This window comes from Hydra vulgaris, chromosome 08 (assembly GCF_038396675.1).
Source record: "Hydra vulgaris chromosome 08, alternate assembly HydraT2T_AEP".
Taxonomy (NCBI): domain Eukaryota; kingdom Metazoa; phylum Cnidaria; class Hydrozoa; order Anthoathecata; family Hydridae; genus Hydra; species Hydra vulgaris.
The window spans coordinates 200,001-218,171 of record NC_088927.1 but is presented as its reverse complement, the minus strand read 5'-3'; the positions used below and the strand labels follow the sequence as shown (position 1 = coordinate 218,171).

Sequence of the window (18,171 nt, the reverse complement as noted above, 5' to 3'; positions counted from 1 at the left end):
ACAATAGGCAAAAGCATTTCCAAAGCAGCTTTACAGAAGTTTTCCCAGCATTTATGTTATTTGACTAGGTTGCCAGACATCTGGCTTTTACGGAGGAGAATAGAGCACTGAAACTGTAAGAATGAATTTTTTCACTGTGTCCTCCTTCATAAAAAGCGGACATCTGGTGACCCTAAATTTGATAGATGAAGTGTCTGTTTTGACTTTATTTGATAATGATGTCAATCAAGTAAGTAAAAATGGTTGCTAATATAGCTAAAGAAAACCCATCAGCCCACAATAAATTTTACATTGCATTAAGAGAAGAACTTTGTTACTTACCCACTTTTAGGGATGTCTTATATGTAAATTATACTTCAATTTTCTTTTATAGTTTACCATACAATTGATAACTGTTCCTTCTGTTCTAATTTTATAGAAAAACATTGATGAAGTTGTCTCTGTCGAAAAAAAGTTCTTATCTAATCAAATTAAAATTGATGTTTTTGAATAAGAGCCCTTCTTTATGGTAAAATGATTCGTTCCAACAAGCTAAAAGTATATCCTCTATCATATTGTAAAAAGCAAACTTTGAAAAGGAAATTTAATGATTATTGAGATCTTTTTTTTTTTTAAACATCTTTGCTTCCAACAAGGCTGCAAGCAACCACTAACAAAGTTGGAAGTTACTGGAAGAGAAAAGATTGTAGAGCAAGATAACGATTGATGGACGACGTAAAGGATTGCAAATTATATGAATCAGGAAAGCAAGATGAAGGAAGAGAATTCCAAAGAGCTGATGTTTGAGGAAAAAAACTAGACGAATAAGCATTTTTGGGGCACTTAGGACAAATAAGCGCTTTTGGAGCACTATTAACCAGATATGTAGAAAAAGCTAATTCTTACAATATCATTTAATGCGGAAGTGGTGTAGCAATAGAGCACTTGCTTTATAAGCAAGAGGTTTCGAGTTCAATCCCTACCACGTCCCTGGTAGTACTGCACTCAATTTTTCTGCCCGCAGCGGCCTTGTTTGTCAAAGGTTGTGTTTTAGAGTTATAGAGTTGAGAGAGGGTTATAGACACAATTAAGCCTCCTTGTCTGTAGTGGCCTTCTTGGCCTTGGGGAAGTGAATTAACATTAAAAAAAAAATGAGTCTTTAACTATAAATACATAATAAATATTATAAATGTGTTTTATTTACTGAATATAAATAATAAACTTTACAATGTCCTTATAGCTTCATACTAACTTTTCAACTTAAACATTGATGTCAAGTTGGAATGGGTTATCATTATCCGATCTCAATAACATTTTAAGATTTAAATTTTTAGGGTCAAATGAAAAAAAATAGAGCATATGCATTATAAAATTCAAAAAAAAAATTTCACCCTTATAGCCTGGGACACTTTAATATCTCTCTTTCTCTATCTCTCTCTAGAAACAGTAGACATTACATGGGAAGTGCTTAACTCTATATTTTATGTAATAACAAGTAGCCAAAGCTTTAAATAGAGTCTGCCTCACAGCATTGATTATGAAATTATGGTTTTAATGGAAAACAACTAAATTGGATACAACCTTCACTTTTGGATACTAACTCCCTCTAAAAAATTCGAAATAGCGTACGGCAAAAATCCGTTCTTTACATTTACTCCATCACTTTTTGTAGTGTTTATAAATTACATGCCAGATGTAAAGTTTTCAAACTATTCGATGATGATAGTAAATTGATAAATATTATAAAAAACCAATACAACATTGAACAACTTCAAATCTAAGGCCACACCTCGAAAATGGCCAGGCTACAACAGAATATGACAAGGGTTCCTATAAAAAAAAAGTAATTTGTGAGCTGATAAGAAGATAATTGAACAAGTTAAAAGAGAAGAAAGCGCAAAACTGTTATAAAAGAATTTCTTTTTTCTAAACTAAGTAATTGGGATTTGGAATAAACTTCCCTGATGTTGTCAAAAACTAAAAAATAACAAAACCATTAAAATCACCTATGATGTCTACATAATAACAATATAAAATTATATACATACAACCCATCTTAGTTAGTCAACTTTGCTTTAAGCCACAGCTTATGATAATTGTTATTAATAGTATTGCTGGCTTTGAGAGTACAGAAGATAAAAAATGATTCTTTTGACAGCAAATTAAGTAACTTTTAATTACTTTAGCTTCCAACTAAATATATGTTGCCTTAGAGCCAAACCATTGAATTGATTGTAAATGCATATAAAATTAAAAATTTAAATAATTGCAAAAACGCCAATTTGATTGACTTAAATTTTTTTTTTTTTTTTTTTTTATGTTCACAAGGATAGTAAAACTACTTTTAAAGAATAACAATAGTAAAAAAAAAATATTTTAAACTTACCATTTAATAATGAATCATTTCCTATTATTACAACCATTTTTTGATTAGAACTTTCAAATGCCACTATACAAATATTTGTATGAGAAGCTTCACTATGCTTGTTACTCATTCCTATTTTGTTGAGCTAAAATTTTGAAACAGATCACTCTTAGTAAACGTTTGTGCCATTATGTCAATAGTTTCCAAAAACTTCTTAGAAGAATTGTGTTCATTTTGTGCTTTTAAAATTAATGTTTGATCAAGATCTAAAACTACATTAACCAAGCCTAAAATATTTCACAATACCTAAAAATAATGTTTTTATTTTTAAATATTTTTTTCTTACAAAATTTAAAAATACAACTTATTATTTATTCTTAAGAAACATCTCTTTTAAAAAATTCAGCAAAATGATTTAAGAAAACACAATTATCAACTGATTAATAATTATTCTGTTCATGATAAAACTTAAATTTTTTCACCATTAAAGAAGATTGATCTCTAACTTTTGTGCCATTAAGATCAACCTATTCTATCGATGAAACATGAATTTTTAAGGCTACCTTATTTCCTAATAAAGCTTTAAAAACAATTTATTTCCAGTAATTCTAACTTTAACATTCTAACTTTAATCTCTAGTTTAGGACGATACATAAATGCATTCATAAAAGATTTAATATAATAGAAAAATATTAGCCAAAATATTTAACTTGGATTGATTTATTTAAGCCAATTTTTTGTCATCATATTAGTATATTTTTAAATAATTTTCTATTAATCTTTATTTTTGTCATGACAACTGTCAAAATATGCTTTGTTCAAAAAAAAATTTTCCTCTAATTTACTTCATTTTTCCCTCAGGCATTCACTGCTTGTGTGTGACCATTCAGCAAAGTTATATGCCAAAGTTTTTAAATAACTTTTTAAAAAAAAAAAGTTGCAAAAATTATTTAAAAAATTTCATTATACTATATGATTATGTTAATCAAGAGTGTAATAAACAAATAGATTCTATTAGGAATAAATTTTTATATATTTTAAGATTGAAAAGAATGACTTGTTTAAGGGTGCAGCCAGCTAGTTATTATTATTATTATTACTTACCAAGATTCTTTATACTATTATTATTTCTATTATTCATTATTGTTAATAATATCAACAATATCAGTAACAATAACAATTTATTATACTATAAAACATTGTGTTGCTGTTGCTCATTGGTGCATCTTTTGATATGAAACTTTTTAAATGAAGAAATTATACAATTGATATTATATAATGTCTATTTCTATTTTTTATTTGTTTATTTTATTAGATTTACTTATTATATTAGTCTACATAATTTGTTAATAGATAAGCCTAGTGTACTTTTTAAATCTTTTTTTAAAAAACTAAAACAAAAAATGAAGGTCAGGTAAAAAATTATTTTAATTTTTGTCGTGATGTATAAGTTTAAATAATATTTTCGAAAAATGTTTAATAAGCAAAATTTATTACTGGAAACCCATAATAGTCTTAAACTGTATATTATTTAAATGTTATAAAAAAGACAGGTCATTATTTTTGATTACAGCTTGGTTTATTTTCTGTTGGCAGTCTGTTTGTATTGATAAATATGACTATTAGATTACTTTCATTATCGAAACTGCTTGCTAATCATTCACTAAAAGCCAATACAAAACATTTCGCTAAAAAAACAATTTTTTATATCTTAATTTGATTTTTTTATGTGTTTTTTTTTTTGCTTTTTACAACAGACTTTATAGTTTGTTATTTAAAAATTACTTTGAAACCATTGCAAAATTGTAAACTTTTTTAAATCTGTTTTCTATTTAGATGTTTTGAATTGTCTTATTATTTATCTTATTAATTCTTATAAATTCACTTTTTATTATACGAAATCTCATAACTATTTTAATACTGTTAATGGTAATGTATAATAAAAAATAATAAAAATTGTTTGATCATTGTTGTTATTGGTAATATAAAATATTGGTACTTTTAATTACTGCTATGTAGTTTTACTTTTATATTAGGCTGTGCCTAATATAAAAATAATAACAGATACCTCAATATTCTGAGGAATCTGCTATTATTATTGATTTTGAAGAAAAACTCCATAACAGAAGTTATGTCTTTAACCCAAATTATTTACTAAAGTTCAACATAAAATAACGTTAATCAACAAAAACTAAAAAACAAGTTTTATTAAACACTGTTTTAATAATTCTGTTTTTATAAGTGACTTTTTTTTATAATCACATATAAAATTATTGCTTTATATTTATATGACGTGTTTAATTCAATTTACAATTGTTATAACTTCTAATTAAAACAATTCTAAATAAAAAGTGCGGGGAGGGGAGGAAAGCAATATTTTATTTTAACTTTTTTATGCTTTATATTATATTTTATATTAATTGAAAATTAAGAAAATGAGCAAGGGGGAATACTTGTTGATGAAATCTTTGTTGTTAAAATGATATTTTTTGTTCATGTTGTTACAAATTTCATTATATTAATTAATAATTGTAAACATATTATTTAGTAAATTGAATTGCAACTATATATACTTTTATTTTGCTTTTTATTATTATATTAATAAAACCTGCTCCTTATTTAAAGTCAAAATTATTTTTAAATTAATAACTTATCACGCCTCTCAAATAAATGAGAACCTTATGAAATGAGAGGGTCATTAATATTCATAAAATTTTTATTATTCGAAAAATTTCTCATAACATAAAAACACAAGAAGAAAACTGTTAGTTTGACGCATTTACTCCTCTATGATAAAGAAATTAATAACTAATTAAGTCTTATAATTAATGTCTTTACCTAATTAATTTGTTAAGTTTGTGCACTTAGAACGAAAAACAACTTTTTATAATATTTATATAATTGCTTTTTTTTGGTGAAGAAACAATTTTATTTCTTGAAGTAAAGTATTGTGCAACGATTTACGTGAAATAAAGTATTGTTCAACGATTTTACTTGAAGAAAAGTATTGTGCAACAATTTTACTTGAAGTAAAGTATTGTGCAATGATTTTACTTGAAAAAAGATAAGATAAAAAATTAAATCAATTTTAACAATCAGAAAAAGTTATTTTACATTTCCATAAATATTCAAGTCCACATTAAACATATCATATGATTTAAATTTAAAAAAAAATGTTTAAGTAAAAAAATAACAGCGTATGAACAAACAATGCAAATTGTTTTAGAATATGTCAAAATTAAAAGTTTACAAGGGTTAAGGTGACAAACATTATAAAATGCATAACTACTTACATTTACTTTTGCGCTTTTTGTAACATTCACCTTTATCAATTGACCTAGTGCAAGAATATCTACTAGAAGCGATATATCGCTAATAGTATTCAATTGTAAGCTGCCTGTAATCTTAGTAGCAATAATATCAATCTTTTCTTCAGAGGTTAAAATGGATGACTAAAAAATATTCGAATTATAAAATATGTAAAATTTTACAATATCTTAGAATAGGGTACATCCATAAACTATGCCATGCTCTAGAAGAAGGGAATATATGTGTGTGTGTGTGATACTAATCTACTATAGCAGGGGCAATTATATCGTTTTCTACAAAAATTGCATAAAAATTTTTTTTTACTAAGGAGCAATATAAGGTAAATTTGCAACCAGTAGGTATAAATAAATAGATGACTTATCTAAAACACATTAAAAAAATTTGATAACAGTCTAACTTTAGACCTATTATTTCTTCAATTAATGCCTATAATTATAAACTAGCAAAATATTTTAGTAATTTAGCCAAAACGTGTATTCACTAAAATATTACTTTTATTTAGGAATTAAGTAATAATTATCTAATTTATATTGATGTTAAAAGTTTATTTGATTGGAAGAAACCACTAAATTAGTAGCTTCTAAAAGATTAAATAAATATACGGAACTTAAAATTTTCTAATTTAAAAAAACAAATTAGATTTACAACTTGTAATTCTTATTTTTGTTTTGTGGTAAATAGTTTCTCTACTGCTCCTGTTTTAGCCAATTTATTCTAGGGAAACTTACAAAGTATTTATGTAAATGAATCTAACAGGAATAAACTTTTATTTTATAAAAAGATATCTAGTTGATATTTTTGCAAAAACGTACTATTTATATTAAGAATTTAAACTCTAAACATAATTTTATCAAATTTGAACATCGACAAAATAATGTTTTTCCATTTTTGGATGTTTGCATTCAAAATCATGAATTGTTCACTAATAATTATCACAACGCTTTTTTTTTTTTTTTTTTTTTTTTTGTTATTCACCTCCTCAAGGCCAAGAAGGCCACTACAGATGAGGAGGCTACTAAATAGTGTTTATAACCATCTTTCAACTCTATAACTCCGAAACACGAACCTCGACGAACAAGGCCGCTGCGCGGAGAAACAAGTACTACCAGGGACGTGGTGGGGATCGAACTCGGAACCTCTCGCTTATAAAACGAGCGCTTTACCACAACACCACTACCGCAGTTTTAATATTTGTTATGTATATTATTTTGTTTAAATTTTGATTTTCAAATAGAATATAGGTATATAGAGATCATGATTTTATCTTGCTCTGAATATAATTGCACTCAAAGATATAATAAAGGGGTTTCTTTTCATGTGTAAGTAGCTACAAATCATTCTTTGCTAAGATCCTACCTTATATTTCAAATATAAATAGCATATTATTTTAATATGCCTTTTTTGTTGGTAGTTTTCCGAAAGATCGGGAATTGAGGAGAAAATGGATACAAGTTATGCGGAGGGATGGTTTTACTCCTAGTAATCTGTCTAAACTTTGTGGTAAACATTTCACTCATATGAAGGAAGTCTTTGGAGTTCACTAAAGAAACTAGAAAAAAAAAAGATTTCTTCTATATTTGATTTCCCAAAACTTTTATGAAAAAGTATCCGAGAAAATTACCAAAAAACAGACAAAGTATTATCTCAAATAATACTTCCAATGATTCAATACAGTAAGTCTAATGTAACTAACCTTTTCGCAATGACATATATTAATTTAAAACTTTTAAGTTTACATTTTGTAACATATATATTATGTACCTATATATATATTTACATTAGACTTATTGTATTGAGTTATTGGTGATATTATTAACATTAATGATATAATTATCAACATTATTGTTCCTAAAAATATATACATATTTTTAGGAACAATAATGTTGATAATTATATCATTAATGTTAATAATAATGTCAACAATAATCACCAATAATTCAATACAGTAAGTCTAATGTAAATACTTTACAATGGCATACTTTACAATTACTTTTACAATGGCATATATTGATGTGAATGTTTGAGTTTACTTTTTGTGACATATAACATCTATATATTTTTAAAAACGCTGTTGAAAAGAGTAAAATCAATTGTATTTGATGTAATTGTATTTGAAATTGTAAATGTATTTGATGAAAATGACATGGTAACACCAGAAAATAGTAAAAAGTTTTTAAAACTAAAATAAGTAATCTTGCTGCTAAACAAAAGACAATTAAAATGCTTCTGCAATCTAACTGTTGTTTAATAAAAAGGATTAAAGACTTACATTTATTCCTTCATCATTTTAAATCGAAAAGTATGAATCATATGAAGAATCAAAGTGATAAACCATACTATGATTTCTGAAGAAGTATCAACTACACTAATAGTATGATATATACTTTTATTAAGAGTAGTTGTTAAACATATTTATATTTGTGACTTTAATTTTATTTTTTATTTTATTTTTCTATTTAGTTATTTTAAGTATTTGTTACTTATTTAAGTTATACCTTAGGGATTATTTTGTTTTAATCAACCAAATATTGAAGTATGTTTTTAATTTAGTAAGTTTTTATGATTAAAAATTTACAACATTAATCATCAGATAACAGTTAGGGCGAAATTTAGTTTATCACAATTACGGTAGGAATAGCGATGAGTTAATAATTGTATTTGTTGTAACAGTAATAACTGTCGTTATGATTGTAATGCTATTGTGATACTTGTGTGTGTGTTTGGGTTGTGTATCATTTACATAAAATCTTTTTATGTAAATGATACACAACCCTAACCCTAACTTTTTATGTAAATGATACACAACCCTAACCCTAACCCTAACCTTAACCCTGACTTTTGGCTTTTTACTATGTTATCCCCTATTTCTTGATACCCCAATCAATGATGCCCCATTTTACTTGATTGGGTTTTCAAGTATAAATATGACTGTAACTAAAAATATATTTATTTAATCTATTTAATTTTAGGGAGCTATGTCTGAGTCTACAAAACAGTTATTTTGTCAGGTTTTACAACAAAAGTTAAAAAGCATTACCAACCAGAATTACGAAGATTTAACATTAAATTTTTATTCTACTTAAGCATATAGTTATGTTAGTAAAACATTTAATAATGCACTTCTTCATCCAGGAACGATACAAAAATGGTATGAAAGTGTTGACTGTTCCCCTGGATTTTGTAAAGAAGCTTTAGTTACTCTTCATAGCAAAGTAAAAGACGCTCAGGAAATTGGTCAATGTGTTGTGTCTTCATTGATGTTAGATGAAAGGGCCATTTGAAAAAAATTAAATGGACAGGCCATAAATTTTCTGGTTATATTGATTTTGGTGCTGATATTAATAATGATAGTTTACCCAAAACAAAAGAAGCTTTAATACTTATGGTAAACTGTGTAAATGGACGTTGGAAACTTCCTGTTGTATATTTTTTAATTGATAGTTTAGGTGGTAGTGAAAAAGCTAATATTGTTAAGCGTTGTCTGCAATTTATTTATGAAAGTGGTGCAGAAATTATAAAATTATTATTATTACTGACTCAATCAACAATTTAAAACAAAATAAACGTATACAAAGTGTATTAACAAAGCAAATTTTATTTTTAAATCAATAAAAAGTTATTGTGTATTTTAATGTAATGGATACTAAAAAACACGTAAAATTGTATTAACTGTTACGATTTCTATTCTAAGAAATCTAAGAATGAATTAAAATAATAATTGATACAAATAATAAATTTAAAATTATTTTAAAAAATAATAATAATAATAAGGTTTATTACAAAATTTTACATTTAATGAAAAGTTTTCTATTCTTAAAGCTTTATTTAGTTTGTATCACGTTACGTCTTGCCCAAACATGACGTTGCGCGCTAAAAGATGTCGGCTTTAAAATATTTAACTTACGGCAAGTCTATCACTTTATATGGTCGAAGGGTCCCACAAGCGGGGTAAAATTTTCCTAAAAACAGGGACTCTTCTCATGATCAATAAAATTTTTGTAAAAAATTTAAAGTACTAATTTGCGGTCAGGGCAGATCATAAGCTAGGGCTCTTTTCAAATTTTTGACATGATCTATTTTTGAATAACCCTAATATATATATATATATATATATATATATATATATATATATATATATATATATATATAAATGCACACAAATTTGCAATCAACACTTACTTGATAAATTGAAGTTAATGCTTCAGTGATGTCTGATTTTATACCGCTTTTTAACATAAATTTAATACATCTTACATCAGAATTACACCATGCTACTAAATCTAAACAAGTTTAAATACAATTTTACAATATCTATATAAGTTTAAATACAATACAAACATTTACTTTTAAGTTTATAAAGTAAAGCAAATTAAAAAAAAGTTACTTTATTACAAGCAAGTAAATAACCTTTTTTTTTTAAAAACAATTACAAAATAACAAAAATTTTTTATAAACACTTAAAATGAACAAAGATATACAACAAATATATCACATAACTAAAACTTGCAAAATAAAATATTGATTGCAAAATAAAAAGTATGCGTACAACAATGCAAGGTCTAAAAAAGGAAAAAAAAAACATTAACACTAATGTGTAAACATAATTTGTGTAGTGATTTAGTAATAAACATCTCCTCAGAGTTGCGTCTATGATTAATGACAATTTGATGAGGATCAGCACTAATAACTAGTTTATCCTGCCAGACAAACATCATCACCATCATAAAAATCCTTTACCCTTTGACTCACAATAAAATGAATATGATAAAACATCTAAGCCATATTTGCCCCCAAAACAATAACAAAATAAGTAAAAGAAGTCTGTACAAAAAAAATTGTTTGTTTATTTTTATTTATCTTTCTATTCAAGGTATATTAAAAAAGCACAAGAGAAAGACTTTATTGAAATTGTTTTTGGAATGGAGTAATTATTTGTTGCAACTGTTTTTCAAACCTTTATTTTGATTAAAAGACTACTCTGATAAAACCTTGTCAACCATGACTGCTGTGGAGAGAAAAATGTTTGTAATATAAGTCTTCACTCTTTTAAATAAATTTTAGGCCCTCATCAAAACACTAAAAAAAAAAAAAAAAAAAGATTGAAGTATCTCAAAACTGTATTAAAATATACCAGTACAACCATTTTCTGTACAAGCAATTTCTTCACGAGAATTACCAGCACATTCCATACTAGGGATTGCCATTTCCCGGACTTTTTCCATTCCCGGGATAGCGGGAATTATTTACATTGTTCCCGGGATCCCGGGAAATTCCCGGGAAAATCTTCATCAGAGAGAAAATATAAATAACTAAATACACTTTTCTATTTTTCTATTTATTTTTTGTAACTGTTTACAACTTTAAAGTGACTTCTGAGAAAAACCATTGCATCGAGATGAATGTCGATCAATATAGTTCTATAGTTGGTAAAAAAAAATCCAGTTGAACAAAACACCCTTTCAGCCTCTACACTGGAAGGACGAATAGTTAAAAGCGCATTATAAAGCATATCTAAGTTATGCGATCTTTTATTAGTAGCTTCAAACAGATTGAATTCTTGACGCATAATTGATTTATTGCACTTGACTTCAAAAACATCTTTTTTTTTTACAAATTTTTCTAATCTGGCCGCCATAGATTCAGATAACTGATTTATATCAATAATACTATTGTTAAGTTTTCTATTGCTATCTTTTTCTTTTGCAATATTTTCAATTATGGGAAAAAGTCGACCAGCTATTTCAATCGCTAAATTTATCATAACTGCTTTAGATGGCATGCTAAATAAGTCATCATCCATATCACTTTTTGAAGATTGTGGATTATCTAAAAATTTTAGTAAACCAACAAGATCTTTTTTTCTTCTTTGACATATTCTTTCAATTAAAGCATTTTTAAGATCTTTTGCTAGGTAGCAATCTTGAACATCAAGTTCTTTAACCATAAACTTTAATGTGTCATCAGCTGTTAATAAAGTTGCTTCCTTTCTGCAAATCATTTCAGAACCTGAGACAATAAGTTCCAGACTTTTTGCTAAATTTTCAATTACTGTAAGTTCATCATCAGACAACATTAGGTTTTCTAAACTGAAATCCACGAGAGATTTAAAAACTGCTTTTTTAACTTTAATAAATCTTTGAATCATGGTCAACATTGAATTCCAACGAGTTTTTGAATCCAAAATTAGCACTAGCTCTTGTCCAAATTCATTTTTAGAATAACGCTCTAAAGAATCCATTTTTAAAGGAGATCTTTTAAAAGTTACAACTATTTTTCTAACGTTAACAAGAACTTTATGAAGCTCAGGAACAAGATCAGGAACTTGGTCACTAATTTCATTTTGCTGATCCTCCTCCTCATCATAATCATCGTCATCATCAAAGACATCATCTTCAATATTTTTGTCATTAGTACTTTGATTATTATTTTTACCTTTTTTTTTATATATTACATCAACAACGGCTAAATGTATTGCGTGTGCAAAACAAAGTTGATATTCAGAAGGCGAAGTATATCCTAATTTTTCCATAACAGAAGCACCATCAGTTGTTATGCAAACTACATCATTTGTAAGACTTACATTAAACATGTTTAATTTTTTGATGAGTAGTTCTAGGCAATCATTTGAATTGTGCGATCCTAACATTCGCTCTAATCCAAGATTAATAAAGCCTTCATTAAAGTGAAGATTTATATTCATAAATCTTCTGCCATGTTTTGAATATTCATCCAAATCTGTACTAAACTTGCATTTTTTTTCTTTTATTTCGAGTATCTTTTTTTTATTTTCTTCGACTATTTCCACATAATATATATATATATATATATATATATATATATATATATATATATATATATATATATATATATATATATAAGATTCATGACATCTGTTTTCGATTTAGGAAGAGTGAAGCCTTTATCACAACGCAACTCACGAATTTGATCCGATTCAGTTATTTTTGTCATGGAATCAATTGTTAATTGAACACAACGTTTTTTAGTTGATGGTTCTTCTTCTTTATTTAAAATAATATTATGGATTTTTTCTAAATGCCTCTTCAATCCAACAGTGGAACCACCTTTGCATAGTAATATTTTTGGACAATGTTCGCATTGTGCCTCGTCTGCTTTTTTAAGATCAAAATAACTCCAAACCTTCGAAGTTTTAAGATTTAAGGACATTTTTTTAAAAATTCCCAATGCGCTGCGATAAATTTCAATATGTAAACAATATAAATAAGCAATATTTCTTATGGTCCGGAAAACAAAAAATTCTGACTTTGGCGGGAAAGTTAAAAAATGTGTGTACAAAAATCCCGGGATCCCGAAAAAAATTTCCCGGGATTCCGGGAAATTGGAATAAAATTTTTCCCGGGAATTTCCCGGGAACAAATTCCAGGGAAGAATCACTATTCCATACCACCATTTTGAGGTACAGGATTAGAACAAAAACGATGTCTTTTCTGACTGCCTTCAAAACAACTCCAGGACCAAGGCGACCAACTGCTCCATTCACCATTAATGGGATTAAGTTCTAAACAAAAATATTTTCTGTTTAGTTTACATAAAAAGTCCTAAATGAATATTTTAGTCATCATTTAGGCAAGAAGTTTGAAAATAGAACAATCTACTTGTACTACAGTTGTCAGTAGAGTTATAAAAATTCTTGCAAACACAAGTGAGATCTGATGCACAAAACTAGAAAATAAAAGTAACTCATTCAATTTAAAATGTAATAAAATACAATTATGAAAACAATAATCAAAGTGTACCCCATTTCCTGAACATTCATTTCCGTCTGTTTTTAGACATGGGATGTAAAAAATTTCATAAGCTGCATTGAAATTGCATTCTTTATTTCTGCAAACCTAAAATTTTGCAAGGTATAAAAACTTCTTAAAAAACCAAAAAATTTTTACAGCAGAAATCTTTTATTTTTTCAGAAAAGATGTGTGATTGCTGAATAAATATTTGTTTAGCAGACACACAATTTTTACGAAATAAATAACTTAAAAATTTGAAGTAGCTTTTTAATTTTTATAACTTAAGTAGTATTAACTTCATTGGAACTATTTATGCAAACAATAAAAATACTAAATTAACAACCAAAAAAATTTAATTAAGTAGGTCAAATCTAAGCATTAAAATAAAATTCAAGATATTAGATATTATATAAGTTAAGTTTTAATGGTGTAGTTTAATTCAATTATTAGTTTAACAAGTAAATAAACAATAAAATAAAAATTTAACACCAGACATAAAGAACTAAAAATGTAACAAAATTTGAAATGTATAATCATATTGTTAAGATTTCTAAATCTGACTTACCATCGACCTCCACTTCATAATAAATCTTAAAAAACTTATGATCTCTATTTGTGGATTAAAATGTTACAATTAAATAGAGACATAAACAAATCAAAACAATCTAAATTAAAACTTAAAACTTAACAAATCATGCCAAAAAAATAAGCAAGTGTTTGAGATGAATTATGAGATAACTGTTTAAAATCTAATTAATCTGACTAAAATTTAGTCCCTTAGAACAATACTAGTAAGAGTATTTAGGATTTGTAATTGAAATTGCCAAACATGGTCTTAGATTGCTTACTCTTCATTTTCAATAGCAATAGACAATGAGACTATGGGCAATATAATATTCCATATTCACCATTAGGTGATTCTAATCAAAATTTGATCTCTCTAAATCTATTATCTCATTCTTCTTCATCATCAGAATATCTATTATCATACCTCTTACAATTACCTTAAATCTGACAGGGACACTTTCCGAGATTTTCTTTGCGATGACCCTTGGGTAGTAATCTTTATTCTTTCTGCTGACAAATGTGCTTCTTATGTAGCTTCATGGAATTCAGGCTGGCCTGAAGTTTTTTATTTCCTCTCAACAGCTCAAAGTCAAGCCTCACTTTTCTCCACGGTTTTCCTGCTACAATTTTCAATCGCAACCATTATTTACATATCTATCAGCAAAACAATTCTCCAGAAAACTGACGTCTGTTTACTATTGCTAACGGGTGATGCGGAAGTTATCGGACAAAATAAAAACGTCAATAACTTATTTATAAATAAAAAAACAAACTACTATTGCATTTTTTTTAAATAAAGCATTTATCTTTTGATAGAAATATATTATTTTTTACATGAAAAAACACCACCATCTGCAATTGATCTCAATTTTGCTCTGACGTCTTTCATATGCGACAGTAAAAAGTTTAAATCAATTTCCTGTAGTTTTAGTTTAATGCGATCAATCAAAACTTGCTCTGTTGAAGCTTGCCAATCTCCCTTGTAAACCTTCTGTGCCAAAGGTCCCCAAAAATTGTCAATTGGTCGTGCTTGAGGCACATTTGGGGGATTGGATTCTTTATCAACGTAATAAACATATTGGTTCATCCAATTTAGAGAATCTTTAGAATAATGAGAACTTGCTAAATCTGGCCAAAATAAATAGTTAAAGTCTCCATGATACTTGTGAATAAATGGAAGAAGTCGTTTTTCTAAACATTCATTAATATAGATTGATGAATTGATCGCTACAGCCTTGGAAGTGCGAAACATTGGCTCGGACATACCACGGTCAGATATGGCTATCCACATTAATAATTTTTTTGGAAATTTCTCTTTTCCAATAAAACGAACACTTTCTGGGTATGTCTTTTTGTTGTTTGTGTAGTATTCAGAATTTCCAGGCATGTTGTCCCCTGCAAAACAAAAGTATTTTTCGTCATCGATGACTTGAAGCGATTTTGTGTTATAGAGTTGGTTAACTAGTTTCCTGCTTCTTTTCTTTGCCTTTATTTGTTGTTCTATAGTGTGTTTTGGAGTCTTTTCACGTTTTCTATATTTAACATTCATTTTTTTTAACTGACGACCAATTGTCGATTGATTTACACCGAATTTAATACCTATTTTTCTCTGACTGACCCCTTTTCGATTGTTGACAAGTCTCGTTAATTCGGCTTTCTTTTCTCTAGTCTAGGATGTCGGACGACCAGGGTGCTTTCTATCAGAAAACGATTGAACAGTTTCGAGACTTTTTAGGTTATCATATATTGTACTTCGAGGAAATCCTTTCTTTTCAAAATGATTTACGATTTTTTTTTTTTTTTTGTATTAGGTTTATTTACACAAAACATTTTTAGTCGCTTTCGAAAAGATTGTTGTTCAGCTGCATTTAACCTCATTTTAAATAATTGTGTTTCAAGTAATAAAGTTTATATTTTATGGAACGTTTATGCCTAAGCATAAAACCACAAAAACTAATTATTATGCTCAAATAATGAAATTAGGATTTGTCCGATAACTTCCGCATCACCCGTTAGAAACCATTGTAAAATGATTTTGTCTAACACTAAAGCCCACTGTTCTAAGGTAACAAAGTCTCATATTTTTTTTCAGAAATAGGCTCTCGCAAATTCTGAAGAATTTTTAACAGTACCTATATTAAGGATTAACCTGTTATTCCACCTTTCTTGCATGGTTCAAATTTTGTCACCTCACCTAAAGACAAAGCTGAATTGTCTTTAGGTGAGTGAAAAGTCTCATCTCTTGATTTCACTAAATGCATTCTACCTGATATAGTCAACAAACAGTTTGGTCCACAGCTTGACATTCATATCACTCCAGCTTTTGTATCTAAAATGGATTCCTGCTTAGACTCTTCTACAGCTTGTGGTCCAGACAACAAACCTGTTATGGTTTCCTCCAGAGCTGTCATCTATAATTTTAAAACTATTTAACAAGTGCTTATCAGAGTCTTGTTTTCCAGCTGGTAAGCGGTTTTTGTTATCCCTATTTTCCAAGATTCTGTGACTACTGTCTATTAGACTCTAGTTAAATCTAATAATTTACATTCTGATCATCAATATGGATTTCTTCTCATTCTACTGCTCATTTATTAACAGTAATAACGAATAGGTTTTATCATGCATTAGATAGATGTGGAGAGGTTAAGGCCATCACTCTCTACATTTCTAAAGCCTTTGATAAAGTTTAGCATGCTGGTCTTCTCCATAAGCTTTTTGTTTGGTGTATCAGGTAACATCTTTAAGATTATTGAATCCTTCCTTACCAATTGTAGTATAAAAGTTGTTCTCAATGGACAGCACTCTTCTTCATATCCTGTAACTTCAGGGGTTTCTAAAAGTTCTATGTTTGGCTCTATACTTTTTGTAAGACAGAGTATATGAGCTTGTAAAGGATCTCACTTCTGCCACAGCATGGGGCTCTCAGTGACTGCTGAACTTTAACTCAGTGAAACTTTAAATTTAGTGATCAACAGAATCAAAACTTTAAATCACTTAAGTGATCAACAGAATCAGATAACTTTTTTATGTCAAAAAACACACCACATGCAAAAAATTTATTGTCAAGAGCTTTTCTAATAAACTTGAGTTCATTTATTCAGAAATTAGAAATAATTTTTCATTTTTTCGTGTTTAATTACATAAGCACCTTCTTTGACTAACTTACTACTTTGTCTATGTCATTTTGTAACATTACAGCATTTGTCTTGCTCTTTATTAAACCTTAAATTATTACTGTCGTCAGCATATATAATAATTGGATATGGTTTAATGCTTGGTTGGTAGATCGTTTATATAAAGTACAAATAATAGAGGTCTGTCCACTGAATCCTGTAGAACACCACTTGCGATTTTTTTCTTATCTAAGTTTCGGTTACCAACTGTTACCCTCTGTTGTCAGTTTGCTAACCAGTTGGCTATTCACTTAAGTAGAGTTCTACATGTCATATGCTTTATGTCTATGCAGCAGCTACTAGCGTGATATATTGTTGAACGCCTTTGCATAGTTACTATAGATAACATCTATGGCATAACCTAGGGACTTGGCATTTAATAAAATGCCTCTTGCATCTTATAAATTAGTAGCACAATCTGGCTTCAGAAGAAAACTATGGTGATCTATGGTGATTAGGTTATTTTTAATGCAATGTTTAATTGTATAATTTTTTGTGGATGAAACTCTATTTAATTGTTTTTGTTATCATAATAAATTACAGAGTGTTGCAAAAACCATACAGATGCTTATAGTTATAAAGTCTGTTGCATATGACTTTTCTAAATACTTTACTAATATTAGACAAAAGAGAAACTGGTACATAATTTGTGTGATCCCCTTAGTGAACCATCTTTATAGATAGAAATGACTTTGGCTGAACATACAAAAAAAAAACGTTTTTCAAAAGAATTTAATGTGCTACAAGTAGTAAGCGATCGGAGCTTTGGCCGGGGCTAGGTTTGATAACACATAGCCGCGACCGGGGCAGGGTTTATGATCAGGGCTGCATTAATATTAATTGAACCTATAAAAATGTTATTTTTAATTAAAATTTACGACATGAATTTTATTTAAAAACAATATTTTATAGGATCTATCAGTTTTAATGCAGCCCCGGCCGGGTTTATGACCGGGGCTGCATTAATATTAATAGATCCTATAAAAGTATT

At 27.9% G+C, this 18,171-nt stretch overlaps 1 long non-coding RNA gene across 1 annotated transcript in view; it reads right to left on the bottom strand.

The window, feature by feature from the left end:
* Positions 1-13,144: 13,144 nt before the first annotated feature.
* Positions 13,145-18,171, bottom strand: part of LOC136084098 (uncharacterized) — a 10,635-nt gene continuing 5,608 nt past the window's right edge. Inside the window, exons 4-6 of the long non-coding RNA XR_010640329.1 lie at positions 13,450-13,545; positions 13,309-13,375; positions 13,145-13,211 (exon numbers count right to left, since the gene is read on the bottom strand). This is a non-coding gene — a long non-coding RNA (uncharacterized LOC136084098). The remainder of the gene's footprint in view (positions 13,212-13,308; positions 13,376-13,449; positions 13,546-18,171) is intronic.